General features: G+C 42.8%; 1 pseudogene; it reads left to right on the top strand.

Moving 5' to 3' along the window:
- Positions 1-4,417: 4,417 nt before the first annotated feature.
- On the top strand, positions 4,418-15,676 carry LOC119889026 (annotated as a pseudogene).
- The last annotated feature ends 1,239 nt before the right edge of the window (positions 15,677-16,915 follow it).

The raw sequence follows: 16,915 nt of genomic DNA, 5'->3' as shown, positions 1-16,915 counted from the left end.
TGCTTACTTATACAATAATAAAATAATACTATAATAATAATAAAATAAAATCAGACACAAACTACAGAGAGACAACACTAATATACACACTATGAACAAAACAATATAGACATATTGACAAATAGTGCAGTAATCAGAGTGCAAAGGATGCAAGAGTAAACTATTCTCATTATGTACATGTTGAAGGTGGATATGATACAGGTACACATGTACACAGTGTGATGGAGCATAGTGCAAAGGATGCTGGGAAAAAAAAAAAAAATAAGACCTATGACCTTATGACCTGAGGTAGGTGTATTGGTATACAGTATATACAATATGACATAGTACGAACATAGTATGAGCAGCACTGAAATAGGAATGGTGAATAAATAAATAATAAGTGGAAACCAGTAAACAGGTGCTGATTAGAGCAGAGTTACTGGGTTATTGCACAGGAATTGTTCCTGACACTGTGAGTCAGAAATCAGCTGTTCATCAGTGATGGTTTGTGGGAAGAAACTGTTCCTGAGTCTGTTGGTTTTGGCGTACAGTGCTCTGTAGCGCCTACCAGAGGGGAGGAGCTGGAACAGGTTGTGTCCGGGTGAGATGGATCTGCAGTGATGTTTCCTGCCTGTTTCCTGACTCTGGAAATGTAAAGTCCCGAATGGAGGGCAGGTTGGCACCGATTATTTTTTCTGCAGTCCTGACTGTACGTTGTAGTCTGTCCTGTCCTTTTTGGTGGCAGATCCAAACCAGACAGTGATGGAGGTACAGAGGACAGACTGGATGATGGCTGTGTAGAAGTGGATCAGCAGCTCCTTAGGCAGGTTGAGCTTATTGAGCTGATGCAGGAAGTACATCCTCTGCTGGGCCTTCTTGATCATGGTGTCAGTGTTGGGCTCCCACTTAAGGTCCTGGGATATGGTGGAACCCAGAAACCTGAAGGATTCCACAGCAGACACAGGACTGTTGAGTGTGGTGATGGGGGGCAGAGTGGGGGGGCTCCTCTGAAGTCCACGGTCATCTCCACAGTTTTGAGCGTGTTAAGCTCCATGTTGATCTGACCGCACCAGAGAGCCAGCTGATCAACCTCCCGTCTGTAGGCCGACTCATCCGGTCCCGGACGAGGGACCGGATCAGCGAACTTCAGGAGTTTGACAGATGGGTCCCCTGAGGTGCAGTCGTTGGTGTAGAGGGAGAAGAGCAGTGGGGAGAGCACACACCCCTGGGGGGCGCCAGTGCTGATAGTCCGGGTGCTGGATGTGATGTTTCCCAGCCTCATCTGCTGACTCCTGGAGGTTGGAGGTTGGCACAGTGAGCTGGGTGAGTTTGGTGCTGAGGATGTCCGGGATGATGGTGTTGAACGCCGAGCTGAAGTCCACGAACAGGATCCTAGCATATGTCCCTAGAGAGTCGAGGTGTTGCAGGATGACCGGGATGACTGAGTATTTGAAGCAGGAGGGAACTTCACACAGCTCCAGTGATTTGTTAAAGATCTGAGTGAAGATGGGGGCCAGCTGGTCCGCACAGATTTTCAGGCACGATGGTGAGACACCGTCAGGTCCAGGAGCCTTCCTGATCTTCTGCCTTTGGAAGAGGTGGCTCACATCCTCTTCACAGATCTTGAGTGCGGGTGAGAGGTCAGAGGGGGAAGGTGACTATTTGAAGATGGCGTTGGAGTGGGGGAGAGGTGTGACTCTGGGCTTTTCAAACCTACAGTAGAAACCATTCAGCTCGTCTGCCAGTCTTATGTACTTGCAAATGGGTGAAAAAACCCTATATAAATATATAAAGCAATAATGACCAACATACAACGTCTATATACAAATAATCTCTTCAAATAAAATCTGAGGACAATTTCTTATCCAAATAATAACCAATAAATTATGGTATGATACATGTTCACATTTCCTTGGCAAATAACCATGTATTTCAGTGCAATTTAGTAATGCTATCTTAGCACATAAGCATTTGTCTCATATGATTGTTCATCTGCTGGTGTGGGGGCTCCACTGTCTTGCAGCTGTTAACGGATCTTCTGACAGGCAGAAAGACATCTGAGGCAGAGACTGCGAGAGACAATTATGAATGGACATTGTAGTCATCCAAAATGCACTGATAACTGACTGAAGAAAACTAGCCTATGCTATATAGCTGCCATGTCAAAAAGGCTAATAAATTATGATTAAATCACAAGATTATTGTTCAAATCTGATGCAACTGGTTGTTGGGTGTAAATATGGATGCAAGAACATTTTAGCTAACACTTCAATCTAGTGTTTATATGTAGATTAGAACTTGTCTTTTTATCCTACAGTAAACTGAAGCATTTTGCTCCTTGCTACACTGGTCTGTAGCCTGTAGTGTCTCAGTCAGGATGGGAGACAATGGCAGTTGGTATAAATAACATGCAGTCTGTGCAGTGTGATGTTTAACATTAATCTTCACTTAAAAAATATTGTTAAACAAAACAATACGCTTGTTAGGGCTTTCTTAGTTTGTGCAAACTATTGATCATATACAATAAGTAATATGAATGCTTACCAGTTACATTTACAAAGGACAATAGCTGCATCAGTAAACAATAAACCCCTATTGGATGATTATTAATCGGTAAGCTGTAATGGGTGACCATTTCACCTTCCTGTTGGAAGGAAACTATCTATACGTGAATTTTCAAAGATGTGAAGCAACATGTCTTACTTCCGCAAAAAACATTTTGTTTCTCGAGACATGCCAGTACACACTACTGCCTCTTTCATCTGGAAATATGAGTGGCTGGAAAGTGCCTGGGAGAAAAGGAAATATGGTAAGGCAGGCTATTACTGCCTGCATAGGGATAATAACTCTAGTCTGCAGAGAGGTTTGGGCCTGTATTATTTGTTGCTTTCAGGGCAGTACAACAGTAGGCCTACATTTAATATTTTCTAGGACAGCAAATTCTCTAGCTTGTTTGTAAAATGTATCAATGAACATTTCATTATAAATCACACGTTTGGTGGGATTTTTAAATTAGAAATTTCAAACCATTTCTCATTTGACATGCAACACAACCTAATCTACCTTAAATTTCTTAATATTTTTGCCCAGACCACATATTATAAAGCAAAAGCTTTCAAAACCCACGTTTATCAATTTAATGTTACAGCACAGTTGTCCGCACTCCACACTCAGCTGGGACCCATATTGTGTTACATTATTCATGCTGAAGTTGCATGATATTCAACCCCTTCCAAAAGATAGAATCTAACCTGGGAGTAGTGCATGAACAGGAAATAAAGTGAAGACAGGAGGTAGGGAAATTGGCTCTAATGGGAGGATGAGTGAGATGAATAAGAAACAGGGTTTATTGCACATATGCGAAGAGAATCATCCCTAAGCAGAGGGGCAGGGAATGAAACTCCAAGTCTTACTGTTATACAAGTCCCACACACACACACACACACACACACACACACACACACACACACGCGCGCACACACACACACACACACACACACACACACACACACACACACACAAGACATATCCTCATAGAATAATCTAGATTATCACCATCTACTGATATTAGCTCCACCGTTAATCACACAATCCACAAAATTATGTATATTGTAAGCAGAGAAGCCTCACATCACCAAAACAGTGGTTTGCTCACTGTAGCTCTAAATCCCCACTGTTTGAATCCTACTCAGTCCCCTGTGGCTGCTTAGCAACCCCTCTCCAGCACAATATACTCTGAATTAACAGGGTAAAGCGTGACCGCTGCCTCCTCAAAACCACGAGTCAAGGGTGCTCTCCCATCATCAACGCCTTCTCTCAGCACTGCAGCAATAAAAGCTTCTGGCTTATTGCAACGTGGCTTCAAAAAACACATACAAAAAAAACAAACACGCTAAAAAGCAAACGCGAGGTACAAAACAGTCCGAAACCCAGACCTGTGTCAGTGCTTCTGGTGGCTCCATGTGATGTGGGCAGTGGAAATAAGGGACCTGATACTTCACAAACAGCTCCATAAGTATAAAAATCTATCACCTTCGCTCTCCCAGATTTACACGATATACAGCTTTAAATGCAGGTTAACGTCCACATGTAGGCCTGTCCTTTGTGGTGTACCTTACATACAACACTAGCTTGTGACCTATATATAACTACATATATGGATGATGACATGCATTGTCAAGCCTTAAATTCAGCCTTGCATCTCACTTCCTCCAAACTGGATTTTCCGCCCTACACTACTTGGCTTCACTGTGGAGTATACTGATGGCTCTATGACAAATTCACTGAGCAGGCCCTGAGCAATAACAAACAAGTCCCAAACCCCTGTCCTCCTGCTACTATAATCCAGAATAAAATGACTCAGTAATGTGGGTTCATCTTCCTGAGTCTCCTCTACACAGAATAGCTGGGAAAACCGCAAGGAACATGCACTTTATGGGGGGAATTTGATACCAAAATGGAGCTCATATTGATGCATTATGTTTACACGATGAGGAAGGGATCAATTTTCATATTAAGTCACAGTGTTCTGCGTGAGAGAAGTGATTCTGTGGCCTGGAGGTTCCATCTGATGGGGCAAAGTTCAACTGTCATTTTGATTTAAGCTCATTTCATTTAATGTTTGAGCCATTATGGGCAGTTGGGTGGAAAAATGAGTCAAATAGTAGTTTCACCAGCTCTATTCACTCGCTGTCACTGTCGATGAGCAAGACACATGCACGGGGCCTAACCCCTCACCCGTCTCTCGGGATAAGCGCGTCAGCTAAAACCGTTAAATGTAAATGCGAAAGCCTCAGTGAAGACTCAGAAGAAGGGATTAAAATCCGCAACGCTGGATGTTAAAACTGTATTAGACCTGAATCCTCTCCGCCAGCTGCACGTCGCCCGTGGCTAGATCAGAATTTCATGAAAAACTGCACAGATGCATCCACATCAGTCCGCGTTATGTCGATCGTCTGCAAATGTCATTTTCCTTTAAGATGATGTAAGACATTACTTCATGGGACGAGTTTTTTTTCTCTCTCTCTCGTGCACAGCTTGGAGCAACATTATCTTAAACCTTCTGCCCGACCAAACGCTTCCGCACTCAGCAGTTTGGAGATGGGTGCGCACGGGAGTCCCGCTTCAATCCTCCCCTCTGTGAGCATCTTACAGCATCCCATTTGTCAGGAGTGAGGCTTAGTAGCAGAATGATGGGATACACGCGCATTCTTCAATTTATCTTTGGACTGAACTAGAAGCCAGACGCTAAACGGTGAACCTTTCCACAAAAACTTGAGCCAAGAAATGTTTTTACTTTTTTTGTTGCTGGGAAATTTCAGAGTGAAGTGAGGATTGTATTTCTTTGAAGTCACAGCAATGACCCAACGCAGTGGATGCGTGTAACATGATGCCCTCACTGGTTATGAAAATCGATTCTGTTAAAAAAAAAAGGGATGCATCGTGGGCAGGCACATTTACGCAGAGGGTTAAGTGATCAGCTGTAGGCACACCTTGGGGTTGTTTGACACTGGATGCAAGGACTGCAGCGTGAATCAAGACTATGCTTTGGGTCTGAGTGCACCAACACAATGTATCTACATCCCACACCCTGAACTTCTGGGACGTTTGCGCTCCGAGACTCAGATTTCGTGCAAGATCTGGAAAAAATGGCACTGAGCGAAAATTGCAAAACGCAACCTACAAAAGAGCAAGGCTCAGTGCAAAACCCTCCGTCGGACGTTATTGAGCTAAACGTGGGTGGTCAGGTGTATTACACTCGCCATGCCACCTTGACAAGCTTTCCAAATTCTTTGCTTGGGAAGCTGTTCTCTAACAAGAGGGGGTCTTCAAATGACTTGTCCCGAGACCTTAGAGGGCGTTATTTTATTGACAGAGATGGCTTTCTGTTTCGGTATGTATTGGATTACCTTAGAGACAAGCAAGTTGTCCTCCCTGACCACTTCCCCGAGAGGGGAAGGTTGAAAAGAGAGGCGGAATACTTCCAGCTGCCAGAATTGGCCAAACTTTTGTCATCCGATGATTCAAAACTAGTTCCAGAGGACTTGTACCACAGTGATTTCGATGATGCGTCGTGGGCAGCGACCAGATGTTTTACCCCTCTTTCTCCTTGGACAGGAGGTATGGCTACATCACGGTCGCTTTTAAAGGCGTTTGCGCCGGGGCAGGCAGACCAAGTCAAACTGATGCCAAGGCGAAAAAGTTCCCGAGGATCTTCATCAGCAGTAGGATTGGCTTGGCGAAAGAGGTATTTGGAGACGCCCTGAATGAGAATAGGGATTCGGACAGACCACCCGACCGTTACACCTGCAGGTTTTACCTCAAGTTCAAGCACCTGGAGAGAGCTTTTGACATGCTGTCAGAGAGTGGCTTTCACATTGTGGCCTGCAATTCGTCCCTGACCGCGTCCTCCATCGGTCATTACGCGGATGACAGGGTCTGGTCCAATTACGCACAGTACATCTTCTATCGTGAGTGAAGATTTATTCCTACTCTTTCAGAAATAATGTGACATAAACGGGTGGCCTTGACATACAGAAGAATGTAAAATGCAAACAGCACCCAAAGTAAACTAGAAAATGGCAAGCGCCCCTCCTCCCTCCATATAACCACATCCAGGTTAAATCAGTGAGGTATTGCATGGCATCCATGAGAGAGGCTTTTTTTCTTATTAAATAGTATAAAAAGTTGGTACACAGAGAATTACATAAGAAACCTAATGTAATTAGTTTCTAATGGTTTAGATTTAGAGGTGATCTGCAGAAGCTGGTGTGTGTTAGCTCACACCACCAGGAGGCATGGTCGGGTTACATCACATGCTTCTTGAATCTTTGCATCCCTTGCGATGGCTGACTTGAACCTTCTCTTTTGGGTCCGAGATATGAGGCAAACTAGCCCACGGGCCACAGGGGAGTTGAGTCACAGTGCTGCTATGCTTCAAGTACACATGCGTCATGCGTAAACAGGAGCTATCGCTCAGATTTTGAAGGGTTATGAATAATATAGCGCAAGTAGGCAGCAACGTTTCACATAAATGCTGCTACATTCTCTGGAATGCTTTGCTTTTTACTTGAAGAGAAAGTTTGCTCGTCAGCAAATCACTTAATTAGCTGCAAATATGGTTCATTCCACTCTTTGCAGAGGGAGGAGCTGGACCATATGGCCGATTAAAAAGTACTGAATGCCCCCCTTTGGAAGAGCAGAAGAAACCCCAGTTGGTGGGTCAAGGTTGGAGGTGAAGAGCTGAGGAAGACATATGGTTTGCTAATGATTTACCAATAGTGTTGTTAATACAGGCTAATTATAACAGAGGGGTCTGCCCTGACCCACATGAACACCCAGCCAGATAGGATTTTCCTGAGTCATTCAACTTTCTGGAGTACAGCATATGGTGTAGGTGTTAACCCCCTTCCCCATTAACAGACTATGCCCCAGGACAAAGGATAAGATGAGAACATGGGAAGAGACAGGGGAGAGACTGCAGTAAGTACAGCAGGAAAGGAGATGCAGAGTAAGAAGAGCACAGAGAGGAAAGCAATTAAGGAAGCGAGCCGAATGGAAGGGAAGAAGAGGGAGGCGAGCAGATGGATGAGAGAGCGGCTGAGCAGGAGGGACGAGGGAGTAAAAGTTGCATGAGACCTGGCCATGGGGAGAAAGAACTGAGGCAGAAAGAAGGGAGAGGGAGCGAGGAGCAAAAAATAGATTAAAGCAAGTATCAGACAGGAAAGTTCACTGAGTCTAAGGGAGCGGAGAGGGAAAATATTTTTGGTGGTATAGCACAGAAGACGAGGGAGAGACTAGGTTTTCATTAAGAGAGAGGCGACAAGGTGACAGTGAGAGACACACGAGAAACACGCACATATATACAGCGAGCATTAGGAGACAGAGGCCTAGTCAGGATGATGGATGGACACATCAAAGGCAGACAGGCGTGAGATCCCTTGCTCCACAGCAGCACAGTGGCCCACATCCACTTTCAAAACTAATACTGTAACCTGATTCTGAATGTGGGACACTGGCTGGCCTAGGGCAGGTAGTCCTAAACTAAGAATGCATGTCGACAAGTGCACCTTTAGGGTGGGCACGAAACAGATTTATTGTTGTTTTCAGCAGAGCATTTCTTTTTACCCCCCCTTGCATCCAATCACTGGCTCATATGGAGTGAAACAGGGATGCTGGGTTTGAGTGTAAAAAGAGCAATCCAGCACAGAAAACAAGTTGAGAGACTTTCTTCCTGCCTGTCAGTTCCTTAACGTCATCCATGCTGCTCTTCTTGTTAAATGCGTCAGTTGTTTTCTACAGGCTCCACTGACTCGTGAGTATTACTTTGGATTCCATTTTCCAAAATGCCCACAGTAGATATTCATCATTTTACTGCGTGGTATATTACTGCAACAGTCAGGAAACTAGTTCCCTCATAGAGTTAAGACACTCCACTCTCACTTATTGTCATCCACTCCTGTTCAGTACGATTTATGCTGTTGGTTTCTTCGCTGACTAACTAACAAATGAATCTTTCAGGAAAAAGGGCACTCTCCTCTGGAGGCCGCAGTGTCTGAGCATTCATCATGAACAAGAGTTTTTGCACCTGATGGCCATGATGAATAATTTGCATTTGACCGGGTGTGACTTGTTCACCCTTTGAATAAACAATTGAGCCAGAGAGAAATATATCAAAACTGATAACCTGCACACATTAGAGTGGGATGGTCCAAAAAATCCAGAGGATTGGCTGGTTGCAGCATCTTGCATGGTATTGCATTCAAAAGATGTAGGTATGGAAGTCTACAAATAGATGAAACATTATTCATCTTGCTTCATCATGCTTATGGTAAGTCAAACGTTTTAATTATAGATTAAAAATCTGAATTATGAAAGAACAATTTTGGGATAAAAAAATTAAAAGTATGAGATTGAAAAGTCACATGTCAACATTTTGAGACATAGGTCAAAATTCTGAGATAAAACATTTAAATTGTGAGATAAAAAGTCTAAATTATTACAAAGTAAGTCAAAAGTGTTACTTATCATGAGCATTGTTTTCCATTTTTTTAAATGGGTTTCTGTGGGTCGATGATCAGGTTACTGGTCAAGTAGAAATGTAGGTCGTTGAACATGATGACATTTAGGTTTTTTCAATTGGCAGTGACAACAGTATTGCTGTAGTGATTAACATTTCTTACCTTCCAGTTTGCATTTGGGACCAGTCTCCTTATTGCTAATAATCTCTGGGGAAAGAGGAGAGTGTGGGCTAATTAAAAAGCAATCTGTGATCCCAAAATATTTCCTCATCTCCAGTCATCTAGGACGGAGGGTAATTTGGAAACATAAACGCTCACCTATTTTAAAGCCAATTTAAAATGCAACCCATGCTCTAAAACAGGGAAATGTTCTTTCAGTCATTTCATAGATGAAAATGAGCTGTCTTCATGGACAAAATAACATTATAACCTGCTTTTTTGGGAGGTGGATTGGGTTCATTGGAGTAATCAATTGCTTGGGTGTAATGGAGGCAGAGATTGGGCCGTCCCTGAGCTTGTGTAATTTTTTTCTCACAGTACTTTCAGAACCTTGTGCGCTGCATCAGACAATCTGGCTCACCTTGGGAGGAAATCTGAGCTCATTGAAAAGATGCAGATGCAAAAGGAATATACTGTATCTTTTTTGAAATCAGTCATTCTTTGAAGCAATGTGCACTGAATTTTGAAGGACCCTGCTCGTGGTTTTTCATGATTTAGATCATTGACTACAAATAGTATTCTTCACATCACAGCTGATTCTTTTCAAAATCTTATCGCAAGCTTTTATATTGATTACTATGCAGCCATTAGTTTCCATTTCATCTCAGTACACTAATAAAATGAACTTGCAGAGACATACTTTACAACATGCATAAAATAGACAATCTTTCAAATGAACATTTCGTTATCTTTTCTTTTTTTTGCACAATAACTCAAGCAAGGGTTGGGAGGATTATAACATTCCCAAAATTGCTAAATATTAACCCTATGTCATGCATGGAATTAGCAAATTCACACAAAACCCTCTCACACCGTCCGTTCTTGTTTGTCGATTGTCTTCTGCGTTTGATTTTCCAACAATATACTGTGTGACTGCTGACTCACAAATGACAGATGTGGGGAGTGTCCTTGAACGCACCCACAAGGAGAATTTTCAAAATAGTCCTTGCTAGTAACTTCATTACCAAGGTGAATGATAATGCAGTTTTGACAAGTATAAAGACTAAATATAGACTTGAATGGATTACCCACCCAAACCTCCAATATGTTCCTTTATGAGACCACACACCTAGAACCTAGTTGATAGCATTTTTCAGCCATAATTTAACAACTGTCTACTTTTTGTCCCTAGTTCTCCTATGTCAGTAGCTGTTGGAGAACAGGTATAAAACTCTCACTGTCTGACATCGTACACCTTAATGATCCCTCTAGAGACACGTAATGGCTTCTGGGATGGTGGAACTCACATTGTGGACAGGGCTGAGAGTTTTCTGAAGGCAGAGGATCTGGTGTGTTGGTGCGCAGGATTGTCAGCATTGTAAGGTAGTGATTGTTTTGGCTTGGTTCTCAAGGTAGCTTGTGTACAGAGCAAATGAAAGCATGTTTGGGGGGTCTACTGTGGTGAAGTTTGTCCTGAAGGATTGTTGCATCGTCAGTTAATGTGTGGGAAATTCAAAGAGGTGTTATATGCACTTTCTGTGGATGCCGCTCTTTGAATATCACCTACTTGACAGGGTAAGGCACCAGAACCGCCCCCTCTCTTTCCTCCAGCTTCCTGAGGCAACATTTAGGTGATGACAGGAGCTCTGTGGAAACTCAGGACACCTTTTTGCCCCCCCCCCCCCTCATCAGTGCTTGTGCAGTGGAGGGGTGTGGCTCTGGGTCAGGGGACAGGGCTACAGGGAGAGTCTGATATAGACATTTCAATCTGTCTGCATTTGCTTGTTCATCTCTTTGTCAGGCAGACACTCAGCGGGCTGCTACCCTCTGACTCTGGGAGGAGACAGCCCCCTCTTGTCATTAACAATCAGCCAGGGAAGCTGTCACTCTCCTCATGGAAAACAGATCATTTGAGCCAGGCCAGTAATGGCTCTATGAGACAGTAAGAGTGTCCTTGCTTTAGGTCAAGTAAAGCTTGCTGTGGCTCCATGGGTTGCTCTGGCGTTTCCTCTTCAGCTCTTTCTAATCACTGCTGCTGATGAGGATTGTTTCGGCAGAGTAGGCTGGCTATGTGGAGGTAATTAATATTGACAAATTCAAGTGCATGCAGACATTACAGACATTATTGTACCTGGCAAGAAGATGGCTGTAGCAGTCAGTTAGACTGGACACAAACTGCTGAAGTGATACTTTTGCAGCAAATAGGGCTATCTGGAAAATGGATTTCCCTTGCCCTGTAAGGACAGTCACTGCCTTTGCAAGACAAGCCTTTTTTCTGCTGCAAGGACACGCTGGCCTAATTTGTGAGCTAACAAGCATGTAAACTACACTCTTCCCGAGGCAGTGGCAGAGTAAAAAAATATTTGTGTAACTGGGTATCGGAGCTGGAGAATGTAAGACTGTGTCTAAGATCAGAGCGTCTCCATTCATATGAGCTTAACTCCCTGGTTGGCTGAATGAATATGCATATTTAACATCTCAGGCAATATTACCCCTAATACATATAGCTTATTTTCACCAAGCTAACCAGCGCTGATACTCAGTTCCTTTTTCTCCTTGTTTGTTCCACAACCAAAGTCTTGGCCAGAGAATATTTTTGTCCTAAAACCAAGCGGCAACTGAAGCATTTGAAGATGATTCACACCACTCAGTCTCACAGGATTTTGTTATGTTTGCCCCCTCCCCCCCACCATAAAAAAAAGCAAGTATGTTTATTTCAGAAATTCAAAAGTTAAGTGGGGTTTTTTTTGTCTGACTCTGGCAGCTTGGATGTAAAATGCTGTTTTGTGTTCAAAACTTATTTTCTTTTATTTAGATTGGGGGCTCAGTTCACTTCTGAGACTCAAATTTGAAAAGCAGACAGCTTTGGGTCACTCAAGTCCAAATCTGAAATAAATTGCGTTATGGCCTCCTGGTTATGTGCAAAAACAACATGAAATTGCTGAGTGATGAATCTTTCTTGCTCCTTTTTATGATCATGCCCAGTGTCTCTCAGATTAGGCTACACGACTGAAGCACAGAGCTGCTCTGCCATTAGAGGAATAATCACCAGACACCCTTGATGAGTCACTTTAGAGGCACAGATAAAAACAAACACACTAATGTCTGGCAAGAAAACCACTGACATTTGAATTTGAGTTTGTCAGAGAGCCTTCTGCCTTTAGTGCCCATCATGTCCTACTCTTCTGCCATTTAAAACCTGACAATGGGTAAAAACGTGTCATTTCAATCTAATATCGAGGCATTTGAATTTCCATAAGCTCTGACCTTTCTCAGGACAAACATCCCTGCTTTCGTTAGAGATGGAGAGGAGTTTGAGGACAGCCCGTGTGACACCCCTGCATGCCTCAGCGCAGAACTCGACTCCCTCTCTCTGTGTTATTTATGAGAAGTGGACAGCATGATACTGACTGAGTCTGGTCTGTGGACTAGACCCAGTGTTTCAATGTTGGAATATGATCTCTTAGATGGGCTGTATAGATCTGAGAAAAACTCATTGCGATCAATGGCTTCCCTGAAAAGATACCAAAGTCTATTTTACACACCCACTTGTTTAATGTACCCCAGAATGATGTGTTTCCTGTCTTGGCTCTGAAGGCGACATCAAAGCTTGACACTACACAAGTTTATCAAAAACAATCTGTGGTTGTTTTTGCATTATAGGCTATATGGCAACAGCCATTTCCTTGTCCAAATTGTTACATAAAACAGAATGCAAGCACAGGTGCTCCTCAGTCTGTCAGTGGCTTTATTTCAATTCATTCTCCTGCATGGCCTGAAAATTTTATGATGCTATTATTGGGTGTTGGCTAGTTTCCTAAACTGGTTTGCCTCTCTGGACCACAGCATGCATCCATTTAGAAACAATGTTTGGTCTCCCTCCTCTTGATCCTTCTCGCTAAAGCGTCTGCGTCCATTTGCCTGGTGCTGCCCGTCTGCCGGATTCTGCTAGATTCATTTTCTGTGGGGGGAAATTGGTGCGCTGATTGGCCTCATGGATTAGCCATTAAAAAGCTGTTAGTGACTCTCTCACTATCAGCTCAATGCAATCATCGCACTAGAGATAAGGTCATTATTACAACGTGCGCAGAGAGGTTAAAATCTCCCTTGAACTATGTTCAGTATAAATTGGTGCATGCACTGGAAGGAGGTAATGGACAAATTATGGCTCCATCTGAGATATCATTGCTATTGAGTCTGTATCATCACATTGGAAAAAGCCATTAAGAGGTTTTTAGTCTGTGTGCATTAGTTTTATTTCTTATACACTGTTGTTTATATTACATTGAGTACAGCAGTTTTCAGCACATTTCTACCTGTTAGTAGAGCTAAATGAGACCATAGTTCAGGGATATTTTTGGAAATGAAAGACAGTTGCAGTGTTTACTGTCTTTACTTGAACATTTGACAAGCGAGCAGGCAGTACAGTACAGTATTTCTGGTTCATAATTATCAGTGTAGGAGGATGTGAGATGATATAAGAAGTAGGTAAAGGAGGAAAAGTCTGCAAAAATCCTCTACCTGGTTCACTTCTCATCCAAACTTTATGACAGCAGGTCAGGACACCTGCAGGTACATATATTCCACTATTCGTCGACCCGGTTCTGTTACCAAGATAAATTATACTTTGTGTTTACCTGCTTTTTCTACCTTGTTGCCTCCCTAAAGGTAGAAAGCACCTTGCCGACTTATTTGACTGAGTGATCTGAAAACACAAAAATAATAAAGCACCTTGTTAATACAAGGCAGTCAGGTTACAGTTCTAATAAGAAACTTTGACTGCTAAGCAGATTGCTTTGGCTCACAGACCAGCCTTGCCTTGGGAAATGGGAAAGATCTTTTAGGGAGATGTGCTGAACTGAGCTCTGGGGTTCTCCTTATCAGAAGAAGCAATATGGACAGCCCACCAGGTCTTTGAGGTCAGCAATTAAATGTCAAAGCCAATTACTTGCATGTTCTTACATCTTTACCCCCCTAAATACCCACACACTCATCTGATAGTCATGTAAAGATATTTGTATGACATTGAAACTGCTGTGTAGGCATTTGTTCAGCTTGTTTCTTTTGATTACAGCTTGAATCTGTCACCATACAGATAGCGGTCGCTTTAGTTTAAAGTGCGGGTCTGCACAAAGATAGTCTTGCTGCAACAGAAAATTTACTGCATATGGTCAAAACAACTGACAAATACTTTGTGTGTGTATGCGTGTGCGTGTGCATGTGTGTGTGTGTGTGTGTGTGTGTGTGTTTTCTAGGTGGGCCCTCAAGGTGGTTGTCCTCTCACTGTGACTGCTGCTGCAAGAGCCACAAAAGTGAGCGTGAGGGAGAGAGCGGCACGTCCTTCAACGAGCTCTCCACTTCCTGTTCTGAGACCCAGTCAGAGGCCAGTTCCCCTCAAGGAACCGTGATCTGTGGCCCCGTGAGACACCAGTCCAACATCCAGACACTGGACCGTCCCATGCCTAAAGGACCAGTGCACATGCTGCAGCAGGCAGAGATGCGCCGCAAGACTGACATGCTCCGCGTGAGAACCTTCGGGGTCCGAGAAAGAGAGGCCGCAAAGAGGAAAGCGAACAAGGAGAAGCTGACTCCAGAGCAGGAGATGGAGAAATGCATCCAGGACTTCCGCCGCATTAGGATTCCTGATCACTTTCCGGAAAGGAAGTACATGTGGCAATCAGAGCTCCTGAGAAAGTACCGTCTCTAAATATGAGTGTAAAGAAGACAGGAGAAAGAGAAGGAGAGCTGCAGTATCATGTCACCATAAAGAGTTTTAACTGCATATAGACGGCAATAGACTGCACCTTCCACGACACATTCTGTATTAGGAAAAAAAAACTATGGCCACTTCACCGCCAGCATGACTAGCGGAGCACACAAAGTACAAGGCAGTGTGAGTCCTTGATTTGTACAGTATGCACAGTGTTGTGTATGATATGCACATGTGTAAATCAGGTTACTCCTGTTGGGGCTTACACCACTAACCCTGTTCTCACTTCAGAGAGCCGGAAGACAGGTGTACTAAAAGCTACTATATCACTAGTTGAAGCAACAAAGCAACCTCAGGGGCAACATCATTTCAATTCATCAACCTATCACATACTGTATGTGCAATTGCCCACAATAGCAGTTTTTTTTAATGGATGTACCCAGATGGAGCTGTGATTTAGCAATGGAATATCACTACTACTCCACGGAAAACACATATACTTATAGTAGGCTTTGATAACGGCACTGCATGTCATTTCACCCTTAGTATAATTATGCAATATCAAACAAACTTTTATTTCACTGTTTTGTGTGATGGGTAAAAGTGGTGTGTTGATAACTGGGACTAACTTAAATGAGGAAAGCACTGCCTAGATCTGTTTGCCATTGTAAAACTTTTTGTCCATGTTGTCATTATGTGTTGGATAGATGATGTTGTGTAGCTAGAGTATATAATGCCAATGGATATTTGACTAATCCTTGATTGTAAGTGTGCAAAAAAAGCTAATAAATGGGTTAGAATTGTATTTATTCATAGTGGACCTTACTGTGACCTTTGGTACATTTAGATTTACATGGACTCACCATTCACTAATCCTCTTAAAACTTTTAATTAGTCAATTTTGACTTTTGGTTTCACACAGGACACAAACAACTCCTGTGTTTTCCTGGGTGAAAATCCTGTGTTTGTTTGACCATGCAAAAGCTACCTTGGTTAACCGAGTGGTTGCCCCATATAGATCAATATGGGAGCGTATATATGTTCCCCATCTCAATAGTCTCATAATATGACACATTAAGGAGACCTTCCAAAGTTTTTTTTTTGTTCTCAGCAATGTTTTTTTACCCTCTAGGTCAAAATTCAATGTATGTTTCCCTGGGTCAGTATTATTATTATCATTATCAGGCATTTAGCTGACACTTTTATCCAAAGCGACTTACAATTGCTATATCAGAGTGTATGTCTGGAGCAACTAGGGGTTACGTGTCTTGCTCAGGGACACATTAGTGGATGTGTCACAGTGGGGAATTGAACCAAAAGCATGTGTCTTATCACTGCCCCATCGCCCACCTACAGCTCAGACATCTTACTGATTCTCCTTGAAACCTATGCCTTCATATTTGCTGGCAGTTTTTTTGACTTTAGAGATTGCCGTTCGTTGTTCCCACAATCACCAGCCCATCAACCAACCCCATGCAAAACTGGTGTAATTTAGGAAGTGAAACAGATCCCTCCTTGTTGACATTTGAATGTGTGCCTCATCCTCTTGAGATGCTCAAAAGGAAACTGGAAGAGAAACCATGGCTGTTTATAGAAAACACTATTTTTAGCAAGATTTCTGCAGTGTCGCCATTGCATATATAAGGAGCAAGACTTTGGGACCGTATCACTGCAACCCCAAAAACAGCCTGTGTGATGATAGATGAAGAACTGCTTCTCTCTTGAGACAGTGAGTGTCCTCACAACACAAGTTCAAAGGAAAACAGCTTTGTTAGGGCTTGGTGATACATTTTGCTCTGTATGCAGAAATGCATATGACAATAGCCAGATTATAAGTACAAGGCATATACCTCTGTAGTCCTTCTAACTTTGTCAGCAAAGGCATAAATGCAAAGTGAAACCTATAATCCTGATCAAAAAAAGACATCGGCATTCACCAATATGTTACAAAAAGAAAGTTTTAAATACTCTCAAGGCTATTTTAAGTCTCTATTACCTGCTATTTAACTAAGACAAGATACGGGTTTGGATGTGAATGGACTTC

Source organism: Micropterus salmoides, unplaced genomic scaffold (genome assembly GCF_014851395.1).
Source record: "Micropterus salmoides isolate LMB-PRFRI ecotype aquatic unplaced genomic scaffold, ASM1485139v1 Ms_hic_scaffold_5, whole genome shotgun sequence".
Lineage (NCBI taxonomy): Eukaryota > Metazoa > Chordata > Actinopteri > Centrarchiformes > Centrarchidae > Micropterus > Micropterus salmoides.
The sequence above is the reverse complement of the archived record's forward strand: the minus strand, read 5'-3'. Positions and strand labels throughout refer to the sequence as shown.